This window comes from Solea senegalensis, linkage group LG12, assembly GCF_019176455.1.
Source record: "Solea senegalensis isolate Sse05_10M linkage group LG12, IFAPA_SoseM_1, whole genome shotgun sequence".
In the NCBI taxonomy this organism is placed as follows: domain Eukaryota; kingdom Metazoa; phylum Chordata; class Actinopteri; order Pleuronectiformes; family Soleidae; genus Solea; species Solea senegalensis.
Window position 1 is genome coordinate 582,385 of NC_058032.1, and position 23,295 is coordinate 605,679.

Consider the following 23,295-nt stretch of genomic DNA (forward strand, 5'->3'; position numbering starts at 1 on the left):
GAAGCAAATTATGAAATAAAATTGTAATAACAAATCCAGTGAGAGCCATGTGGAATGAAACATCAGCTGTCTAGCCAGGTCACATCTAATCTGAAAGGCTTCTTTTCAGAGATGCTGACTCTGGAGTCATTGAAAGGCAACTAACATGTTGTGAGTCACTAAGTAATTGGATTTTGAGTGACTGGGGTTGTAGTGATGGTGAGAATGGGTGTTAAGCTCTCTATGGATAGTAGATAACTGTAGACCATCTGCCTGAGTTCTAAGCTAATGAGATGCACTGCTCATAGACTTTACTGCATCCAAAGATTGAAAGCATTACAGCTTTTCTAACATGAAGCCAAACCACCTTGATTACATAGCTGCTTTAAATGTAATAAACACTGCCTTGTCCTTGACATTAGCCAACTATCGAGCAGAGGCGATTACTCTAGGACAGCTCTAAAATGTCATGAAGTAAATGGTCAAATATGCACTGTTTAATGGTTTAGCATGATTTAGCGACTATGAGAGTTAGTACATCATCACCATCATCATCATTCAGTTCATTAATTAACAGACTGATCCATCCACACTAAACACAGAGCCACTTAAATGTATTTTATTTGAAATAGAAATATGTATCTGTCTTTGATCCTTCTAACTCTTAAGTATATTACCATTCTTGTTTTCATTTTTATGAAATTATTTATATTTTTATTTTATTTTTCCCTGGGACCTCTTCATGGAATCCTCATGGTCCCTAGACCTGTTATTGATAAATGTTGTTCAAGCTACTGCAATAGTTTCTGTCCTGTGGGCTAACAAATATCAGATCACATGACAGCTTAGACCAGGAGGGGGTTGGGCTATGTAAATGTGATGATTCTGTCTCTTGGCTCCCAGATGATGTAAATCTTTGAGGCTAAAATTCTCCCTAAAGCAGTTTGAGGAGTGCCTACATTCAAATGGCCACATCTTCTTCAAATGTTTTCATGTGTTGGACTTTCAGAATCTGCAAACAACTCAAAATGCGAGACTGTCCTCGTACAACGTACATATAGGTCGTATGCAGGAATTGCGACCTATGTTTACGTTTTCAAAACATGTGCCCCTAGTTGTTGTATACATAACAGCAACCACTTCCGCCTTAGACACGGTATCTAGTGGCTTCGCCGTTGTCGGCACCGGCAGTCGGCTCAGTGGCGAGAGCGCTGCGCCGAAGCGCGGTCGACAATGGTTCGGTCACCTAACTTAATAATTTTTTTAAATTTTTACTACCAAACCCTGTCTTTTTTGCCCTCAGTAACATCTGTGCATATTCGAGTTGGAAAATACTACCTTTACGTCGCATTCAGGGGTTTGAAAAAAACGACCCACAGTCACGTTTTCAGAAAACGACCTATATGTACGTTTCAGTTGGAGGACAGGTTGCAAAATGTCCCTCGGGACTTGTTCCTGGTTTTTCCATGGCTGGGCACAGATGTTCTGAGCACAGGTATTTGTAAGTGTGAACGAGGAAGTGTCCTTGCAATTGTCCTGTCTCAGTAAATGAGCACATGTAAATACTGTAGGTATGTGTAGTCGTCCATGATGCTGTTGATTGCACTATGTTAAAATGGCATGGACTCTACTCTAAGTGCAATTTAATATTTTCAACACTGAAACTGCTGGTGTCAAGCCCACTGGGAGCTTCCCATGCACAGTATTCTTGAAGGTTCTTGACATTTCATCTTATTAGTGTGCCAGTCAGTCAGTGCAGGACCGTGGGCAGCAGACACACAAGCCTGGTCAGCATGAACTGGAGAGCTAAAGTAAACAAGTGCGTTGATGCTCAACTTTCTTAAAGCAGCCAAGGACACATTTGTTGTGTAACTGCAAACTGACAGCATATTGTCTCTCTTCTATCACAGAGCAAATCAGATCAGTTAAAACAAAAACAAAAAAAAACTTGAAAAGCCATAACAATTTTCTGAAGCTGCCTTTACGTCAGACTGCGACAGGAGTGATGGGGTTTATTATGTATCTACAGTGTCAGCTGTGCCTCACTAAACCTTGGTCACAGCTGGTGTTAGACTTTACGACAGAATTAATGTGATGCATGTTGGATTGTGTGGGGAATGTGGGAATGTCGTAAATGGAAAAGAATATATGAGCACAAAGGACTGATGTGATTTCCCATCATCCTGATTTACAGAACACAGCATAACAGTGAACCTGAGCCACAGACAAACTTAATTCAAAAACTGCATTTGCAACAGTCTGTGTGTACTAAGTGCATTCATGTTTCACTATTATTGGCTGATTTGTAGACATGTGAAATAACAGCAGTCTCATTGTCACAGTTTGGTCCTAAATGTGAGTGAGATGAAGCCAAATGACCCGGTGTCAATTCTTGACACTACCAGGTGAAATAATACAGCTGTGTGTGTGTGTGTGTGTGTGTGTGTGTGTGTGTGTGCCCGCCATGTTTTATGGCTTTGTTGTGCTTGGCTGCATATTTTGTATTTATGTGTGTATGTGCGTGGGGTGGGTGCGTTTGTGTGTGTGTGTGTGTGTGTGTGTTAGAAGTTACGTGCCAGCAGTAACAATTTCCCAGTGAGTCCAGGTGGAACCATATCTCTGGGAACGGACCTCTCACCTGAACAATAATCATTTATATTTGTGTGTTACATGTGTGTCCGTATGTGTGAGTTATATCCAGTAGTTTTTGTTCATATCTATGTTTGCATCTTTCATAATGTTATTCTCTGTCTTTTTGTCTTTGTGTGCGCACATGTGTGTATGTTTGTACAGATTCTATAGCCCAATGCCCCCAAAGGCCAGACTACTGGAACGTTTCCATTTAAAATGGAGACAAGCAATTTGCTCCCTCGTAAACTGTAAACACCTCCTCTTTTATCCCCCAGGGGAAATGTCATATTCGTGAGAAGTCAACTCTGGAATAAATCTAGTGGCATTTAAGATATATCCTAAAATCAAGGACAGTCTGTAAAGTGGAATGGAATATCGCACAGTTTATCCTTAAGGCCGTGACATTTTGGCTTCAAAATGTTACCACCAGCATAGATCCACAAGGAGAAGCATGAGGTGGTGCACAGTGTCCACTGATGTTCTTATGATGGTCTGTGCCTCCGTGGCATATTTTATACATTTATTTTTTAGCTTCCAATTCACACAATATCAAAGCCATATTCAGCATTCGGGTGGAGAACAGAAACTCAATGTTTCCTTTTAAAGGAATGGCTCAGTGTTTTTTTTTGTTAAGTACAGTTGCAAGAGATTTAGACAGTCAATGCTGGTATACTCTGCTCTGAGTACACCTGCAAAAAAACCTCACCAGAGCAGGTACTAAAAAGAAGTACCAGGTACTATCACCAATAGGAACACAAAATAACCAAGTCAAGCCGGTGGAAACACGCCATCAGTTACCCCATGTGCATCCATGTTTAGAGTGAGAAGTGTGTTTGTCTCAGGCTGGTCTGTGGTGTGCTGCATGGGTATACATCACATTGAGCAGTATGTGTTCAATGACACTTTGAAAAACCGGAACTATCCCTTTAAGCCATAGTTTCAGTGTCAATACCTCATAGAATGAGAAAAATCTGAACTCTCACTTTAACTGGATGGTGAAGCCTGTGGTTATTTGACTCTTTTGTGACAGTGGCTGCAGAAACATGACCTTCATGCAGGAATCAGATAAAGGCCAGGACTGAGTCCAACATTCAAACAAAACTAAAACTCTTTGTCAACTGAGCAGATAATGTAGCATTTGTTTGGCTGGAAATGGGCAAAGGTTTGTTTGTTTTCTCCAACTGTTACATGGCATCAATCATGTTTTGCTTATTGATTAATTTGCAGAGCATCTCACATTCTCTCCACTGCCTGCTGCTCAGTTACCACAGGAAGTTGAAAAGAGACTTCTTTTGCTCTGCTGTGATAAGCAACACCTCAGGACGTGTTTTTTTTAAAAATATTTAGCACTTTATTTGCAGTGTTATTACATTTAAATTTCAATATACACACACACACCCATATCTATATACATATATACCCTTGCTATTATTTCATACACTCAGTGACCCGATATGTCCATTAGGAAGAGAGAAGAAAAAATAAATCAAAATAATTGTATTCAAAAAAGAAAAGGGTAAAAATGAAAATAAGACAAAAAAAAGAGCAAGTTAAGGACAATGCAACTGTATAATTAAATGAATACACTGGACAGTGGTTTTAATTAATAGTGAATTCTTCATACATATATTTTGTATGGTCTCTGGTTTGTATTTAAATGGCATTTCTTTTAGTCTTGATGACCACTCAAAGCTGCTTTATGTTTAAGTTTTGCCATTCACCCATTCACTCACTCACACTTTCATACAGCACATCTTTCAATCACTCATCTTTCATACCCATTCACACACTGCAGTCAGGATCAACACGGGGTTAAGTGTCTTTCTCAAGGACAAATCATGTAGCATGTAGACTAGCAGAGCCGGGAATCGACCTGTGTGACTCCAACTCTGTGTGTGTGTGTGTGTGTGTGTGTGTGTGTGTGTGTGTGTGTGGTGAGCTCTGTGCACACCATAGCAGTACCTAACATTACGACTGCCTGGAACTCACTGCTGATATCCCATTGACCATGAATCTATGGTACACATAAGTGATATTAAAATTCTGTCTGGTTTGAGTGTCAAGCTGTCGCCCTCAGTGAGCGTCTGCATTAACAAAGATTGTTTTTCATCAGAGAGCAGCGGCTCCAGCCTGCCTCACTTTATGGCTTTTCCAATGGAGTTGAGCAATGGATGTTTGTTACAGTGAATAAAAACGTCAAAAGAAATGAACAAGTCAAACTCCTCAGCTTTTTTGACCAACATATGATTAAAATGAGAAATTCAGTCTCTGAGAAAATTAGCCTGTTCTTGTTTGTTTATAACACTGTTTTCCTGAGGAGTTCATGGACTCACTAGTTACAGGGTTGTTTCAACAAGAAATCTTATTATTATTATTAGTAGTAGTAGTAGTAGTGTTGTGTGGATATTGTGATTGACTGCTCAGATGACAGGATCCACCCCCCCAGTTGTAAATGTTGTTGGTTTCCAAACAAAAACATACATTCAGGCTTCAATACTGATGTTTACCAAAGGTAAATCTGCAGGTCTGCATTTATAAAAAAGTTAAAGTTTTTATTAATCCCCTTAGGGAAAGTATTCCTCTGCATTTTGACCCATCCTAGAATTAGGAGCAGTGGGCTGCCACACTGAGTGGCGCCCGGGGAGTATTGGGGGGTTGGGTACCTTGCTCAGGGGTACCCCAGCCCTTTTTTGGCCAGGTGGGGATTTGAACCGGCGACCCTCCGGTTACAAGTCAAGTTCCCTTTGAAAGTGTTTTTTCTAGTCTTGATGACCACTCAAAGCTGTTCCTCACTCGTTTACTCACTCATTCATACTGCGCAGCTATGTGCATTTTCTATCACACATCTTTCACACAGTGCCGGCCTCCAAGAGCAAGGCGGAGTTAAGGGACTTGCATGGATGCATGTAGACTAGAACCCACAGTCTTCCAGTTTCAAAGAGGACTCACTCATTCATGGGCTTTTAACAACGCAATTTAATGTTCATTGAAACAAAGTTACAGTCTTTTTTCCAAGGTCACAGATGGATTTTGATGCACATGTTTATAAATTGAATTTGACAGTGTCCAATTTGCCTCATCCCCAAATCTGCATGTCTTTGGACTGTGGGAGGAAACCGGAGAAGCTGTAGAAAATCCACACACACACAGGGAGAACATGCTTTTTGCTGTGACTCCCACCCATCGCCCTTCTGCCCCGACAAACGTAACAAACATCGGTGTTAATCTGAGTGTGAATAGTTGTTTGTGTGATGGATAAACCACACATGACCTTCAACAAGATAAGTGGTAGAAAATGAATGAATGAAAGAATGAAAGAATCCCCCTAAATTTAACACACTGAAACAGACTGAAGTAACCGACACACACTATACATTTAAGTTCACTAACAAACTCTGCTCTGATCATTCCTCCAATAAATAAGCCAGACAAATAGAATGAGTGCAGGTGCCAAAAAGCAAAACATCCTCAGACCAATAAGAGATACTTTAGAGATCACTAGTAAGCACTATCTGCGGCTCTATGGCTGTAGCTGTTGTTGAGTTGTTGTCATTAAACTTTAATGGTGATTGTGTCGAACAAAGTCCAGTATATAAAATAATGCTTCATGCCCGCAGAACACTTTGCTTTATATGGAGCTTTTCCTCACTTAATCTCTGTGTAGATGATATAGACTCTGATATGTCTTACAGCCTAACATTGGATTCACTTTCTATAAATATACTGTATATTGAAAATAAAAATAAAACATGTTTAGTGATGTTCAGTTTCAGCTGTTTCAGGCACATGTCCAAGTGCTGCAGTGTGTGAAGGTCTCAGCTCCACGCTGCACATTATGTCTGATAATCACAACACAATCAACAATAAAGAAATAAATAGATACTAATGATGAAAGACTTTTTTCACTTTTACTAATGTGTTTGATAGCTAGCCTTAGGACGGCCACAGGACAAGCCTTTATTCATTATTTAATTATTTTCACCCTGAACTCGTCTAGAGTCAGAAGACAAGGCTCTGAATTTATATGTCAACACAATTTGATATATTACATTACATGTCATTTAGGTTTAGGGTTATATAACTCAACATCACAAACACAATATGCCTCGAAGGGCTTTACAGTCCGTACAGCAAGTGATGCCCTCTATCCTTAGACCCTCTATCCTTAGACCGTCACATTGACTGAGGAAAAACCCATGAGCTGTGGGTAGTGACAGATAGAACAAGTGGCTGAAATGTGTTTCCTTCACAGGGTGTTTGGGCTCAGCCTTAGCGATAAGAGCTAGCGATGAGGGCACCAGGGTACAACCAGGACCTAGAACCCAGGACCTAGGACATGTTGGAAAGATTATATCTCTCAGCTGGCCTGGGTAAGCCTTGATGTCCCACCAGGGGAACTAGATGTGATGGCTGTGGAGAGGAGTGTCTGGACCCTGCTGCCCCCCGTGACTCGGCATTTCAGGTTATTTATACATAAATTCGACAAACTAGAAGAAGAGAACACAGTATTTATGTATGTAAAACTGAAATGATTTAATATTGTTTATAGTGTATCTCAGTTTTGTTTACAGCATGTACAAACGAAAATATATCGCCAAGCAAATAACACACAACAAGCAGCTGTTTGTATACAGACTGAGAACAGGCTCCACTGTTGTGAAAGTTTCTGCAACCATGTCAATCAAAAACTGGTTCCACCTTTCAGACAGCTCCTCCAACCATCATGCAGAAGTATTAAACAAGGTAGAAGTAGAACAATAGCTCCTCTGCACCGGGGATTTTCTCTATGGACTTTTGGTGTGGGAGAGTGAGCAGTTTACAAACTTTAGTCAAGGGTGATTAACAGTGAGATAAAGAGGCACTTTCACTGGTTCCAGTATTCAATGTAATTATAACAATGACGGCAGCAGAGTTGTATATGTAAGTATATCTCTACATGTTCACGCCTCTCACGTCTGCGTCTTCCTCAGCTGCTGCTGTTATGTTTGTGTGTGTGTTTCCATCAATATTTCCTCTGCATGTTGTGTCTCTGAGCACTGCTCTGTTATTCAGACTGAGTGCTTGGTGTGTGTGTGTGTGTGTTTACACTCCTCTCCACAGTTGAGCCACCAGCTAACAATCTAGGTTAAAGATCCGTGGCTTGGTGGATCGATGTGTCCCTCAGTCTCCATTGGCCTGTCTTTAATTCTTAATGAGAAAAGCTGTTTGATGAATGTGAGCCAGCCTCCTCCCTGTGTGATCTATTAACACTGCTTTACATCCATCTATAGGGCTGTGGGACACACACACACACACGCACACACACACACACACACACACAGGCCCTGAATGATATCTGGAGTATTATGTAATTTTGACTGGTAATGAAGCCCCATATCCACTTTCCCTGTGACATGACTTCTCTCCCTCAATTGCTCCGACTCTCCTGCAGAGAATTGTGTCAGAAGTGAGCAAAACAAATACTTTGAGATGGACAACATTTCTGGTTTTGTTACAGGGTGAACAGATACAGGCCCATGTGCTGCTCTACATTAGTAACAGAATCACTACTGCAATACAAATACACTACATTTGATTTATTTTGAGCTGCACAGCACTGAGGGAGCTGGTTCAAGTGCTTCATGGCAATTCATTTCTGGCCTTGTCTGATCACTGCAGGTTTGAGTTGTGTGGGAGCTGAGGTTCCATATGAACAGATCTGACCCCCCCATGAAAGCAGTAAACTCATGTATCTGTGGGGGCAGGTAGCAGGTCTTGCTGCCACAATTAATTCCCTATAGACACAGAGATGACTGTTCACAACTGAATGAGCTTTAATGAAAGACTGCATACATAAATAATCAGGTTTAATTGCCAATCCGTACGCAGTGGCACTTCTTCGATGCAATGCCCAGCTCCAATGTGTCAATTCTTCCTCCAGGTCCAGCGAGCTACTTTGTATAAAGGGAGTGCATGATAACAAAGCAGCACCAGCTGTGTCAGTGATCTCACCTGTGGTCACTTTCCTGAGCCATCTTCTCCCCTCCGCTCCTGCAGCCTCACCTCCACACAGTCAGGGATATTGACCTAATACAATATCTGTTTGTAACGTTTTTTCTGCAATAATAAAGTATATGTAGTTATGCGAGGAGGAACCAAGAGTCTCTTCAATACCTCCAATTTAATCACACACCTGAAGAAGAATCACTCAGAGGTTTACGCAGCGTTTGTGCAGCAAAGTAATCAAAAGAAGCAACAAGCAATGTATTAGCAGACATGTCAAAAAGCTCATTTCTGTTGCTGTATCCATTAGCTTCACAACAGATATCTGGTCTTTAAGCGTTAGCCAGGTAAGCGTTAGCCACGTAAGCGTTAGCCAGGTAAGCGTGCTGAGCTTAGGGGCCACATATAGCACAATTTCATCTCAAGTGGGCTGGACCTGTAAAAATAGTAAAATAATAGCATAATAACCCATGAACAACAACAACTCCTTGCTTTTTTTCTCCTTTGTTTTACATTTAATGAAGGATATTTTTACAAAACATGAAGTTTCTTGAGAAATATAAGTGCAATTTCAACAATATTGTGCCTAAATGTGCCATTTACAAATCACACTGGCTCTATAAAGGCACAAACATTTAGTCACAGGTATATGGAAGAGATTTAGATTGTAATCGTGGTGTGAAATTTTAACAAATTCATCCTGTGGGCCGGATTGGACCCTCTGACGGGCCAGTTCTGGCCCCCGGGCCGTATGTTTGACACCCCTGGCTTAATGGCTACATCCAGACTTTGTGCTTCATTCTCATGGCTGCCGTGGGTCTCACACGGCACAAGCCTCATTTGTTGCACTTTAAAGGAAGGCTATGTTAACTTGTTTGGACTGAAGCCGTTTAATTTGTTTGTATCTTTCCTTGTTTTTATTGTTATCAAAATGTTATAATTGAGAGAAAATGTGATAAATGAACTTTTTCCATAACCGAACTAGATTTTTCTTATTTTGCACAGTGTTTATTTGTGGAATGCATCAGTGGGGCATCACAATAAAAGTATTATTATTATTATTATTATTATTATGTTTTAATAATGTGAGTTTTGTGGGGAAAAAAGTCTGTATATATCGGTATCAGTATCAGATGATATCAGAATCGGACATTAAGTGTTGGACAATATTGTAAAAAAAAGCCAATATCGAACATCCCTACATACAGTACATGAATCACAGAGACTGTTAAATGCCAGGATGCTGTGTGAGACATCCTTTTTCCTGTGTGTGCTGTGTGGCTCCACCCATTCTGCTTGTTCCACAGGTGACTCCAATTCAGCGATCAAGCTGTGGACATAAAAGGCTGTGGAAAAGCTGGGATGGTTCTCTCTCGCTCTTTGGAGCCATGCTGATGAGCTGTGAGCCACTGAGGGGTGTTTTCTCTGTGCAGTTTGGGAAACTGTGTGTTTTTCTCCATTCAACCTTTTTTTCTTATTAACAACGGCCAAAAAGCTACATTTGGAGCAGCGTGTTTTAAGTTCACATGATGCTTATTCAATGTAAATAAACTTTTTATATGTGGTTACGTCCAGTTTGTCTCTGCCACTTAGTGGTTAAAGCATTGTATTTAGTGTGATCAACTAAGCTTTGACTCTCATGTTCGTCTTTTGCATGTGACGGGCTGTTTTTTCTACATCGTTGTCTGTAACTTACTGTCTAGCCCTGTATTGTTTCAGCCTGAACCCTAACCTCACTAACACCTGTGCATAGTTGAGTTGTTGTAATACCGGTGCATTAAAACGAAACAAGGAGTTGGCCAAAATGATCCATAGCTACGTTTCAGTTGAAAAAAAAAGGCTTCAAATTTGTATTTTTTTTTTATCACAATCACGATTTTAGCCTCTCACAAACATGATCATTTAATATTGAAAATGCGTGCTCCACCAACATCAATCAAGTGTTCCCTGAACAGCTGCCTGGCTTCGTGCCTGTGACTGCACCTCTGCAGCTCACAGCTGTTACGTTTCCTTGATGCAGTCTGAGCAAGAAACACTACGGCAAAAGATAGATAAACACACACTGTAAAAAGAAAATGGTTGACAAACATGACTTGAGTTGTGTTGTGCACTGACAGTGCTAGGTGTCGCTGTAGACCACGATGCTGTTCTGACTGTATGCTGCCGTATTATGAGCAGAAGATTTAGACAAGGAAACAAGTTCATGCTGGAGTCTCACTGCTTTCTTTCACTGCTAACACTACGACTGGTATCTGAGCCCTAAACACCTAAATTATATGAAGACAACTTGCTTAGTTTGAATTAACTTAATTCACTTAGGTGTCACGAGTTGAAGTCATATTTTTAATTTTTAACTTAATATTTTACTGTAGAACAGACTTGATATGGCTCGTTTTCCTCTCAGTGTGTGTGCGTATGTAATCAGGACTTCAGTGTTATGGTGATTACTCAGAGGCCCACAGGGGGCAATCAAGGTTCAGCACTGGAACTTGAACAATAAAGATAGAAACCCAAACCCCTTTTTATCAATATTCCAGGTTAATTTGACCTCCTAGAACTGAGTACAAGGCTTAGTGGTTAAAATATAGCCTGTAATGACCTTCAAGAATGTGACACATCCTGTAGACCCACAAGATTTAAAAAAAAGAAAATCTGCTGTTGTCAGCTGTTGTTATAATGCGTGTGTGGACTTCAGGCATTAATTCAGCATTTCTTTGCAGTAAAGAGAGAAACATGTCAGAAAAACATCTTGGGAATGTTAATCCAGTTTTCATCTATGGTCCCAGCTCACCTCGCGAGAGTGAGGGTGTGAGTGTTTTCACTTTGTGCCCCTGGTAGCCAGGGAACGTCACAGCTTAGGTTGGTTTCCACTAAAAAATAGTACCGACCCCTGGGCGGAGTCATCATCAAAATGTGAAGGACTGGAGGGAAGTTTGGGTTTGATAATGTGTAAAAGTAAGAGTTTATTTTGGTATGAAAGTGTTTAAAATACTTTCCCTAAGGGGATTAATAAAAAAAAAAAAAAACCAACTTTAAAATGATGTATTAACAATGTTGTGTATTTCTGGGTTGATTTGGTAGCCGTGTGATGGTCTGATATTCCTCTGCTGAGGAGGGGGTTGTGCAGAGTGAGCTCCACAGAACCTGAGACACATGCTCACAGGTAGTGAGAGGTGTATTTGTCTGCTGGTATGTGTGTAACAGTTGGACTGCATGATGAGCAGTAAAATGTTTCTCTTTGTTGTTGTGTGGACAGACCTAATCGGATCAACAGGGGCCCAAGGCCGACCCTGTTGTAACGGCTGTGGTTTGTTGTGAGGAGGAAGTGAAGCTGCTGACCTGAGTCTTCTGCTACGTGACTGAATAATTACCCGTACATGGAGGTAGTGTATTATAAAGTGCTTTGTGAGTGTGTGGGAGGAGAGGCTTAAAATAACTGCAGTGATTTTAATCAAAGATTCACAGACATTATGACAACTCACTGTTTTCACAGTAACTAACACTTGACACCAGCCACCATGTATATTTTCTTAAAATAGTTTTTTTGATTCAATAGAGAGTGCCAAAAAAGAGAGTGCTCCAACAACATGTGGGGACATCGCTGTGGGGACATTCATGTGGGAACATCCATGTGGGGACAAACGTGCTGTGAAGCGCCGTCAGACACAATCCCAAGTCTCCACGTGGCTATAAAACTAACTGTAAATCCAACCAGAAGACAGAAGTCAGAACGTCAGTACCTGTTCAGGTAGGCAAACCACAGTAATGCTAGCAAAGGAGAAACAGCATCACACTGGAAATACAAAAGTCAGTGATGACGCCCCCCCAAATCCCCTTTCTTGGTTTGTCTTGGTTGATTGAACACACCAGACTCTTGTCAACTAGCTTCTTCTGGGCTTACGTCCATGTCAGTGCTGATCCCATGAAATCACCCAAGAGAGGGAAATCATGACACACTAAAACTTCTAATGCATCAGTCAACTAAAGAGGTTCCATCTTGACACGAAAAAAAGCCTCTAAACAAATCAGTAATTTCTGCCTGAGTGCATGTGAGAAGCACCATGCAAATGCTCTTCTCTCACTGCAGCATCCTTCACTGTTTCTATCCCAGCATCCTCTCTTTTATCTTGTCTCTTTTAATCAGTGAGTGTTGGGGGTCGGTGGTTAATATTAGAGCTTTGACAGTAGCATACAGTGTGCATCACTCATGTTTGTTGACAGGGAGGCTTCATACTGACCTGGTCCCTGCACCTCTCACTTTATCATTCTGCAGACAACAGAATGAATCCCCTCAGTAGAGTCCCCTCTTCAGCAGATGTCTGGCCTGTCATGGTTCATTTTATCATAATTGGTACTTTGACCTCAGGGGAAGGGATGGGGGGCGTTGACAGACGGGCAGACAGAGAAAGGAGAGGACAAGCAGGGCAGAGGGAAACATGGATTAGAAGAGATGGAGCGAGGAAGAGTGAAAAGGGAGTGGGGTGAGTCTATGTAATGGAAAATTAGAGAGAGAGAGAGAGAGAGAAGCCCTGAGCCAACATTTGAACAGGGTTGGCCTGGCATTTAAATGGTCAGGTCTCGGAGCAGATGGTTCAAAGCCTCACCGCAGGTCTCACATTAGCAGGCAGAGTATGGCACAGTGATGTTGGACTCGCTGCAAACTTACCTCTTTGCCAGCAAACTCTACCATGACTTATGAGACTGTGGATTAAATGGATTGATACAGTACAGACAGGAGTAAATGGTCAGGGCTGGAACATCTCTTCTGCAGGAACTACATTTAATCCCCAGCTCTGTCTGCAGGTGTAAAAGATGACGTTTGACAATGTGTGATGGATTGGGAGGTACACATCACAAGACTGATGGATGAGGAAGGTAAATACATAGACTGTATATAAAGATGGATGACACCTCTCCACTTCCTCTCACAGCAAAAAAAAAAAAAACAGAAAAAAAACAAAGCCAGACTATCACATTTGCAGGCACTCTCATCTTTTCACTGGTCATGTTACTCCCATTTCAGAAATCCCTAAGCAGTCTGAGCTGTCAATCATCATGTCTCACCATTGATAGAAAGAATTTTGATTCATTAATAAATTGGTGATAAGATAATGAGTAAGTGAAGGAACTTTGGTGAGCACTTACAACAGGATACCAGTATGACAAACAAAGAGGGTGTACATGTCATTTGTTGTGGATTGACCTGTATACATGTATGTTTACTGTGACCTGAGAAGCAGAACATTTCATTAGAAATGACAGTATGAAGAAATAGCATGGTTGGTTGAACATTTGCTTATGGAATGATGGGATTTTAAGGGGAAACATTTTTTATTGTTTGGATGTCTTTCAGTCTGAGATACATCATTTACCGGCACCTGTATTAAACCATCTCCATTGTTTCCAGTATTACATAAAGTATAAAACAATGTTTACAAAAATACAGGATGGGAAGGAAAAAGAAAAAAAAAAAAAATCCCGAAACTTCCCTCCTTGTCGAAATGCAAGTGGTTGGATTATCATACCAAACCAGGTACTATATTTAGTACGTGCTCCTGCGAGGTTCCAAGCTGCTAAGTAGGTACTATGCGATGATTGGTCAGACTGCCGGCCACTGACTGGCCACTGACGTCCCACTGATGCCGAACTGTAGATCACTTAAAACTACTTAACAATCCGAACAACGTGTGTTAATCTCCAACAACTACCATGCAGGGAAGTGGAGTGGTGTATTTAGGGACAGCGCCGCCGATCATGAGCCACAGACCGCTGCAGCTGTAGTCTGTGGAGAAGGAGGCTGTACTCCGGAGACGTGTGGACAGAAATCAAGCCGAAAAGTGTCGAATTGTTGATAAATTAACTACTTAACAATCCTAAAAACGTGGGTTAATCTCCAACAACTACAGAAGTCTGGTGTTAAGTCACTAGTCACTTGTGTGTGTGTGTGTGTGTCGCGTATAAAACAAAGTCACCGCAGTTTCACTCAGCCGCGCAGTGATGACTCTGCCCATGTAGGTAGTTTTTTGTCGTTGAAACGCAAGAATTACCACAAGAATTGAGGATCTTTGCAAGGCAAAGCAGGCTCAGGTCTCACACTAACATGGCTTCTGTAAAAAATGCAGATGATATGCCTACTATTAGACCCAGTAATATTAACAATAATAAAGCATAAATTCATATCAAAGGTCTGCTGCCAATTCCCAATTATACCAATAGCCTAGTCTTGATAATAGGCCTACTGATTATGATGATGATGATGATAATAATGATAATAATAAAAATAATAATAATAATAATATCCATCCATCCATCCATCCAAGGGGTGGTGTAGTGGGGGTGGCACCGGGAAGGAGAGGGGGGGGCCCAACTGCAATGAACCAGCTTTGGGGGGGCCCTGCTTGCAAAACGTTGAGAACCCCTGACCTAAAATATTATAATTTCATCAATGGCAGAAATTGGAGCAAAAGTAAAAAGGAGGTGGAAGAAATAATGCATTTACTATTATAATAGTAAATGCACATACAGTATCTCGCCACTAATCTTGTTTTGCAGTACACACCCTTGTATCAGGAAACCAACAACAATACCACCATCACATGAATCTACACATTAAAGGTCTTGAGCACACGCCTCTAATGCATCAGAGAGAGTGAAACAGAGCAGAGCAGCATAATGACTAGCTTGAGAGTGACGGTCCAGTCCCAGAGCAGATGGTTATAGAGTCTCTCGGGGTGTCACATTATCAATGAGAGTAAGTATGGATTTAAATCAAAATGCAACTCCTCACTAATGACTCTGCTCCACTGCCTTTTTTCTGTCCCAGCACTAGCTAATTATCTATCAAAAGCTCATATTTAATGTAACCCCAAGAAACCTGATTCCAGAATTGCAAATTAGAATTTCAAATATTGGTCAAAGCACTGAGGGCTAATGTGGAGGCTTGGAAAGAAATGTACATCTCTTCTTTTCACAGCAGTGATTACATAAGTGGCCTTGATTAAATACTTACTAATGAAATGGTTAATTAAGAATACAAATTCAGTTTGATCATCATGACATGTTTGTGCTGCAAAGAGGCAGCTTTGTACTTTTTGTTGTGGGGAGAAGTCTCTGTGTATCACGACAATATGGATATACTGTATGTAAAAGCCCAGGAACATAACAGGAATACTGGATGTCTTCCTGAAGTTGGAGTTACTGTTTTTAAAGTATATTGTTCTGGAATGAAAGAAGCTTTACATATTGGGTTCAATGTCTCAAAAGAGGAAGTTAAATCCACATTTCTGAGAAAATGTTAAATTTGACTGGTGATTATCAATGTGCAGTCTTTTATTTTCCAGTAACCAGTGGAAGTGCAGTTGTTAGTCCCCTTCCCTGTAATTTAGACGAGAGCCTGCTCTTGTTAGCGCAGAATAACAGAATAACTGCCTGGGGGTTTTACCAACATGGCTGCCAAGAACTGAGCCTCATTTATGAGGACTTTGAAGAAGCTAAAACAAAAAGCTTGCTTTAGCAAGAATTTCTCAAAGGGATGAAAGGTTTACAAAGTTACACAAACTTTAGTTTCAGACACTGAAGTTTGGGCCTGAACCTACTGAGCATTCACAGTTCATCACACCAGAAAAACACAACCTCCTTATGGTAGACACAGATGTAACTGTTTTGTGAAACATTAAACTTGGACTTATTATATTCAGCAGGTCAATTGGTATTTTTATTTAAATCCAAAATTAGCAGTGGTGATTTGATCCCTTTGAACTACATGCCGCCATGTTGACACCTGCATAGATCAACCTAACCTTAAGGTTAAAGGTTAAAAAGTATAAAAACACTCTATATTGTAAATTCTTATAGCCTTTGTATAAACTGTAAGTTTCAACATAGTCAAGGAAAAAAGCTCTGTGTTCTAAGGGTTAAATCAATGTGTCTCATAAATAATTTGTGGCTATTTCTGGCGATGTACTATATTGGGATATAAACCTGCACACATGTTGTTTCACTGGTCTCATGAAGCAGTTTGTAGGTTGGTCAGGGATGGAACCCCGGGCGGCTGCATCATGGCCAGGTCTGGATCAATGGATGTGGATTTATTGATCCCAAAACTTTGTTCTACGGAAACGTACATTGGTAACATAAAGTAAGATCCTGGAGACTGGCAACTGTGGCAACTTCACGCTGAAGGTCACCCTGTGATGAGCAGGTGTGAATGTGAGCCAGTTGAAGAAAATCTGGTTTCCTTAAAATATAATATATAATATAAAGTCCAAAGATATTTATGTCAATGCAAGTGAAGACTGTCAGGGTTAGGGTTAGGGGTGAAGTAAAGAAGTTTAGGGTTAGGGGTGAAGGGAAGAAGGTCACCATTGAGCTGAGAATACAAAATAATTACAGATGGATAATTCTGCAAAAGCAACGAAAGACCTTTGCAAGGTAATGAAATGGAATGTCCTTCAGTTGTTTTCAGTGTTCAGCCCCCTGATCTCATACTTTTCAGTCACTGAAGACTAAACTGAAGGCAGAAAGACCTGAAAACAAGCCGAGGCATGGCAAAGCAGAAGTATTCATTTATTATGTATCATGATTTGCATTTTCCTATTATTTTTTAAACCCTGAATCGGACAACAATGTCTAAAAGTGCTTTCAATTCCTCAATTTAATAAACAAATTTAAGTTGAGAGACACATCTTGTTTGTTTCATTTCAAATTCATTTTTGGTGAATACAGGGGCAAAATGACAAAATGTCCAAATAAGTGTATGTTTCACCATAAAAGACTGTAAGCAACTCTTGTTCTTGAGTCTGTCATCAACTGCTAACATCACAATGTTGATCTGCCACTTGGCCCCAGGGCAGCATGTGTTTAACTCTCTCAGGATCATCATGATAATCAGACCGCCTGGATTTATATTGATTTTATGGCTGTAAATTCACTGAGTGAGTGCTTCTGCCCCTTTCTGCTCCTTTTTTCCAAGATAACTTTCATTTTAATATCTGGCAGTTATTCAACCGTTTAGGAAACGTGTGACTGGTGAATCTCGTCTGTGATTGGACGGTTGTTCGGCGGAAGTTCTGAGGGCTACCGTAATAACAAGTATATGGGCGCTGCTCTCCAATATCCAACCAAACATGAGGGTCGTGCGGGGGTGCTGTGCTGATCTCAGCTGACATAGGGCGAAAGGTGGAGTCACACCCTGGACAGATCGCAAGTCCATAGTTCTTGAATTTTCTAGATATTTCAAACGGTCTAGGAGTTACGGTAATGAGAAGTACACATGCCAAATCCTGTGGGCGACGACAGAAGAGTTACATTCAGCGTGTTCTTCTGTCCTAAAACAGTACTTTTAGAAAGCGTGTGAAACATGTGTTCACTGCAATGCAGAGGCTGCTTTCCAGTTGTCTCTGTATCTGCGCCAAAGAAAAACCAGAGGCTACTGCTCAGTGCTGTTCAAGAAACAGATACATTCAAACTTCACAGTGAATTCTTTGCACAGCTTCCATTCTCAGCAATAGATTTTTTTTTTCAGCTGAATAAAAAGAATACCATACAAAACGGAGGCAGCTATTGTTTCTGGTGGGTTTTTATAAGCCTACCCGTTTGCTTTTGTAAAACAAAAAAGAAAAGGACTTTTCCCTTGTAATGATTCAGAGTGTTTTTGTAGTGTTGCAATTTGTTCTCCCTTTCTGTTTTAGACTTTCAATGTTCGATTTGGACTGTCTGTTAAATTGGGCTTTGTTTAAATGTCTGTACTTTGTGTGGTTGGTTTATTTTTCTTTGTATAGCTTGTCTAGATTATTTCCCTGTTTCTTAATCCACAGTCTGCAGCCTCTGTCAGTTGCATTTGTCAAATATGTCTAAGTCCCTATTCAGTTTCATTTGTGTGCTCCTTCAAACAAAGCCCACTTTTGCCATCTCATGAAAGATCCACCAGGTTCCTGCCAATAAACTATTTTACTCAACTGAGAGGAGAGACACAGTTTTGTGGTTGTGGACATACTGTCATACCTTCATACCTTCATACCATCATCATCCCAGGCAGCAGGAACAGACTGTAACAGTCTTCTTCCATTGTCTTTCCCCTCTTGTTATTTGTTTGTTTGGTCTGTGATATGATATGATATGACCAGCATCATTGTTACGAGCTGTGCGAGACATCCTTTTTCCTGTGTGTGCTCTGTGCTTTGTGGCTCCGCCCATTGTGCTTGTTCCACAAGTGACTCCAATTCAGCAATCAAGCAGTGGACTTTAAAAGCTGCGGAAAAGCTGGGATGGTGCCTGTGAGCTTGAGCCACTGAGCGGTGGGTTTTCTTATTGCCAATGCTCCAGTGGAGGAAGGGTGTATTTTTACTTTAGTGGTTTAAGTTAAGTCTCTTTCCCTCTCTTGAAGGCCGATCAGCTACTTCTGGAGCAGCTTGCTATAAGTTTACATTATGTTGATTTATTGTAAATAAACTTTTTCTATACGGTTCCTTTCTGTTTGCCTCAGCCTTTCTTAGGTTTTTGTTTTTACCTTGTTACTCCCCTGGACGTAACAATCATATTCATACAGATCATGTGTCTTGAGTGGCTCCTAAATGTACACTTTTTTTGGTAAAAGTTTATAACATTGTTAAATTAAGTGTGCTATACACTGTCACTGTGACTGTCACTTTACATTTGTTTTATCATTTAGATTAGTTATATTCAGTGTTGACCCTGCTTATTCTGCTGTTGTCTTCCTTTGCTTCAGATCATCTGCCTTGCCCTCTTTACATCCAGTGGGTTTTCTTCATATCGTCTAGATTCGTTGACTCGTTATTAAAATCAGTTGAACTCTTCCTTGTGTCTGCACTGCTGGGTCCAGTTTGAAATAAAGCCTTAACAGAGATGACACCAGACCTAGGCAGCAGAAGCCAGGGCAAACTACAGTATGTAGATATTCCCTCTGCGATGCCTTTTCCTGTGATTCATCACAACATGGAAATTCAGTGACTAACACATCAAGCAACATCCTCAGTGCAAACCGAGTACTAGAGGCTGTTAATGCAAATATTGGTGAATGTGACTATCATGACCACCTCTACTGTCTGTGGGTTTTAAAGCTCTTCTGTTCTGCCTGCTAAGCCTGTACCTATAGAGGCCTTATGTTACAACATTAGCTCCTGTCCATCACAAACCGTGTTTTTAATATTGTCTGGTATTCAGCCTAATCCTGGTCTCTCTGGTGCATGTAATACACCTGCTGATTTAAAAAAAAAAAATATGTCTGGATATTATATCTTGCAGATGAATGCTTGCAGTTTGCTTCCAAAAATGGTTATGTTGCAAATCTGGGGTGGGTCAACTTGTGCTGATGTTATTATTTCTGAGGCTTTGCTCTCTAAATGTAACCCTGACAAGGATATAGCAATAGATTGTTTTAAAACCTATGGTGTGAACCGTCCAAGTAAAGTAGGGTGGAGTGGTAATATACAGTGCCTTCATCCAAGTATTCATCCACAATTTGTCATGTTACCAACCGTAGTGTTTCAAAGAGAGGTTGGGGGAATGGGACGTTCCCCTCCCCTCAGTTTACAGTGTAGAACAGTATGAAACAGTATAAAAACTTGTTCAAATAAGCTCTGTAAGTATTTATATATATATGGTTAAGCTGTTGTTCGCTTGGTGACACATGTCTTCTCCATTTCTGCATCAGTAAATCTGTGATCGACCTTACAGTCTACTTTTAGAGACGTGAATTAACACTTAACAGGATACATTCGACCTGGTTTGACCAAGCCGCGCCTCCTCATCCTGGATTGATGTTCATGCAATGGACTAAGACAGGATGAACTTCGTAGCATAGGTTAAGGCGCTCTCTTTCGCAGATATTTTTTTTACAGTGTTGGTTTATGTTATTATACTGTTTGCAGATGAAGTATGTTATGCTGTTTGAATATTATTAATCTCTCTAGCACAGGTCTTATACCTGTCCTCTAAGTTTGTTGTTACAGCCATTGCGTTTTGGAGATGCTGCTGCTGTTCAGAGCTCAGATTATTGAGTGCTAGCTCAGATTATTGAGTGGTTGAGACAGAACCACTTCATGGTTTGTCTTTAACTGGTTGAATTGTATTCCATGTCTTGCTAATCTGGCTTCCACATTTCCTGGTCTGTAAGGGTCATCTCTTTACTGAGGGATAACAAAAGCGTGGCTATGAAAAACTATAACAAATGGCGAGCGCAACGCTCTTCAAGAGAAACGTTGTGGAACTATAAACGCTGAACAAAAAATCACTCCGAAGAGGAAACAAACTCAGACTATGGTTATCCTGTAAAACTTAAACAGAAAACTCTCCAAACGGAGGAAAACACGAAAAACGAAAACTAACTCAAAAGCGCAATCCTATTGATTGGCGATCTTTAACTAACTAAGAACGAGGTCAAAAACAAAACGCAATCTAAATGATTGGATCTAATCAATCTAACTAATAAAAGGTAAGTAACAATCCTAGTGATTGGAGTTCCTAAAAGGCTGTGAAAATTAACAAACAAAAATCTCTCCCAAGTTGGAAAAAAAAGGGGCTATAAATCTTAACTAAGGTATCAGCTAACAGGCTATGATAAGAAAACTTACAAAAGAAAGCGTCGCTCACAAAGAGGATCAAAAACTTGAGGATTCTGTGGCTGTGACGAGGAGCTCTGATGATCAGGCATGGGGCGAAAACACACTGGCACCGAAACAAGGAAACAGAGAGTTTTTAAGGTTCACGTGGCTTAATTGTCAGCAGGTGTGTGTAATCAGGACCGGCAGGCCGGCGGAGTGACATTTTGGACATCAATAGTGAAGTAGGAAAGTAAGTTTTGAACTAGTCCTACTAGACCAAGAACCAACAAGAGGAGAAAATGGATGTCTGATACCGAGGATCTGGATTAAATGCTCAGAGCATCTTTCCAAGTAGCAATAGCAGTAGTAGTGGTAGTAGTAGCAGTAATAGAAGGATAAGTAATATTAGTAGTAGTTTGTATTAGTAGTGGTAGTAATAGAAGTACTCATTGTAGTAGTAGAAATGTTAGGAGCAGTAACAGTTGAAGAAATACTAGTATAACAAAGTCTTCAAGCCATAATAGTGATGCTTAAAGACTTAAAAAAATTTTAACGTCTTAAGTTCAGGGACAGAGAGGTTGGACAGGCTGTTCTCTCTGCTCCAAAAGATGTGTATGCTGCATTCCTCATCTGAAAACTGGCTCTGTCAAACAAAGCTATCACACCTGATATAGAGAGAGCAATAATGTGATTATACAGCAGCAGTGCAAAGGTGGGCGAGGACATCAAACTGCTGAACAACCAGCAATTCACAGCTGAAACCTTTCGTGGGCGCTTCTTGATTTTTATTCAAACTCCAACCCGTTTGCAGTCATCTCACTTTTCTAGCACAATACTGCCTTCACATAAAACAAGTCACTTCCTGTGTGCAGCATGGGAACGTCACTGTACAACATAAGATCTAACCACAGCTATACACAAGAGAAGCACAGAGAGTGATGTGGGGGTGATAAGCTTTAGCAGCGTTGTGTGAAACTCATTTCAATGTAACAGACACATGTTTCTATTAAAAAGTAACATTACAGTTTTAGTATTATGGCGTGTTACCACCGACGCAACTCGTCTCTGTTATTTTGTGTTTCCACTAGCATAGTACCTGGCACCTGGTACTATTTCTAGTATTTGATCTGCCGAGGTTCCAACCGAACTGTCGATCAGTTAAAAACTTAACAATCCTGAAAACATTGATTCATCTCCAACAATTACCAGGGAAATGTCTAAAAGCTCAATATTTAACAGAGGAGTCCAGTGTATTTAGCGACAGCACTGCTGATCACAAACCCTGCTGCTGTATTTCAGTGCAGTGACTGTGTCAGACGGAGTCTGTGCTTCGGTCATAGAGTAACAAATCTTTTTAGTTCACTGATTCTAATGATTCAGTTACACTGAAAACAACTTTACAAGTCACTAGTCACTCGTTTGTGTAAAATAAAGTTATGGCAGTTTTGTGCAGTGATGACTCCGCCCACATTAAGTAGGTATTAGTTTATAGTGCAAAACCGACCTAAGGCCAAGGCGAGGCGAGCTGGGACCATAGGTGGAGAAGGGGCTTTTGTAATCACTGACTAACGCACCAACTGTGCATTTATACAGAGGATATGTGCTGATTTTTGTCCTTCCAAAGGTCCACAATGTTAAGTCATAGGATGAAACTACTTAAACACACTTTATCCCAAAAGGAATTCTGCTTCTGGTTGTTCCTCTCTTTCTATAATCACACTGTCATGACCACAGCTTAGTGTGGCTTAATTAGCTCGCTCATCTCCAGAAATATGTTGTTAGATACTGTGATGTTTTTTGATGTCAAGTCAAACATTTATTCACCCGACAGACATGGAACAACATTCACATTCATGATGGATCGATGGAAAGACCTAAACGTTTGAAAAGCTCTGCAGAATTGCAGGATAATTGTCTGTTTTATTCCTTGTCATCGTGCATTTGATTAATTATCAATATAAAATCTCCTTTCATGGTTTTCATCGATCACCTCTTCAGCCATTAATAACACATGATATTGTTTACACACTTTATCTGCAGTAGTTGTGGTGGGCGTGGCCTGCTGCAATCAGTGTGCTAAATGAGAGGTGCACTGTGATGCACTAAAGCTCTGTGGCTAAATTACAAAGCATCAATCATCAGT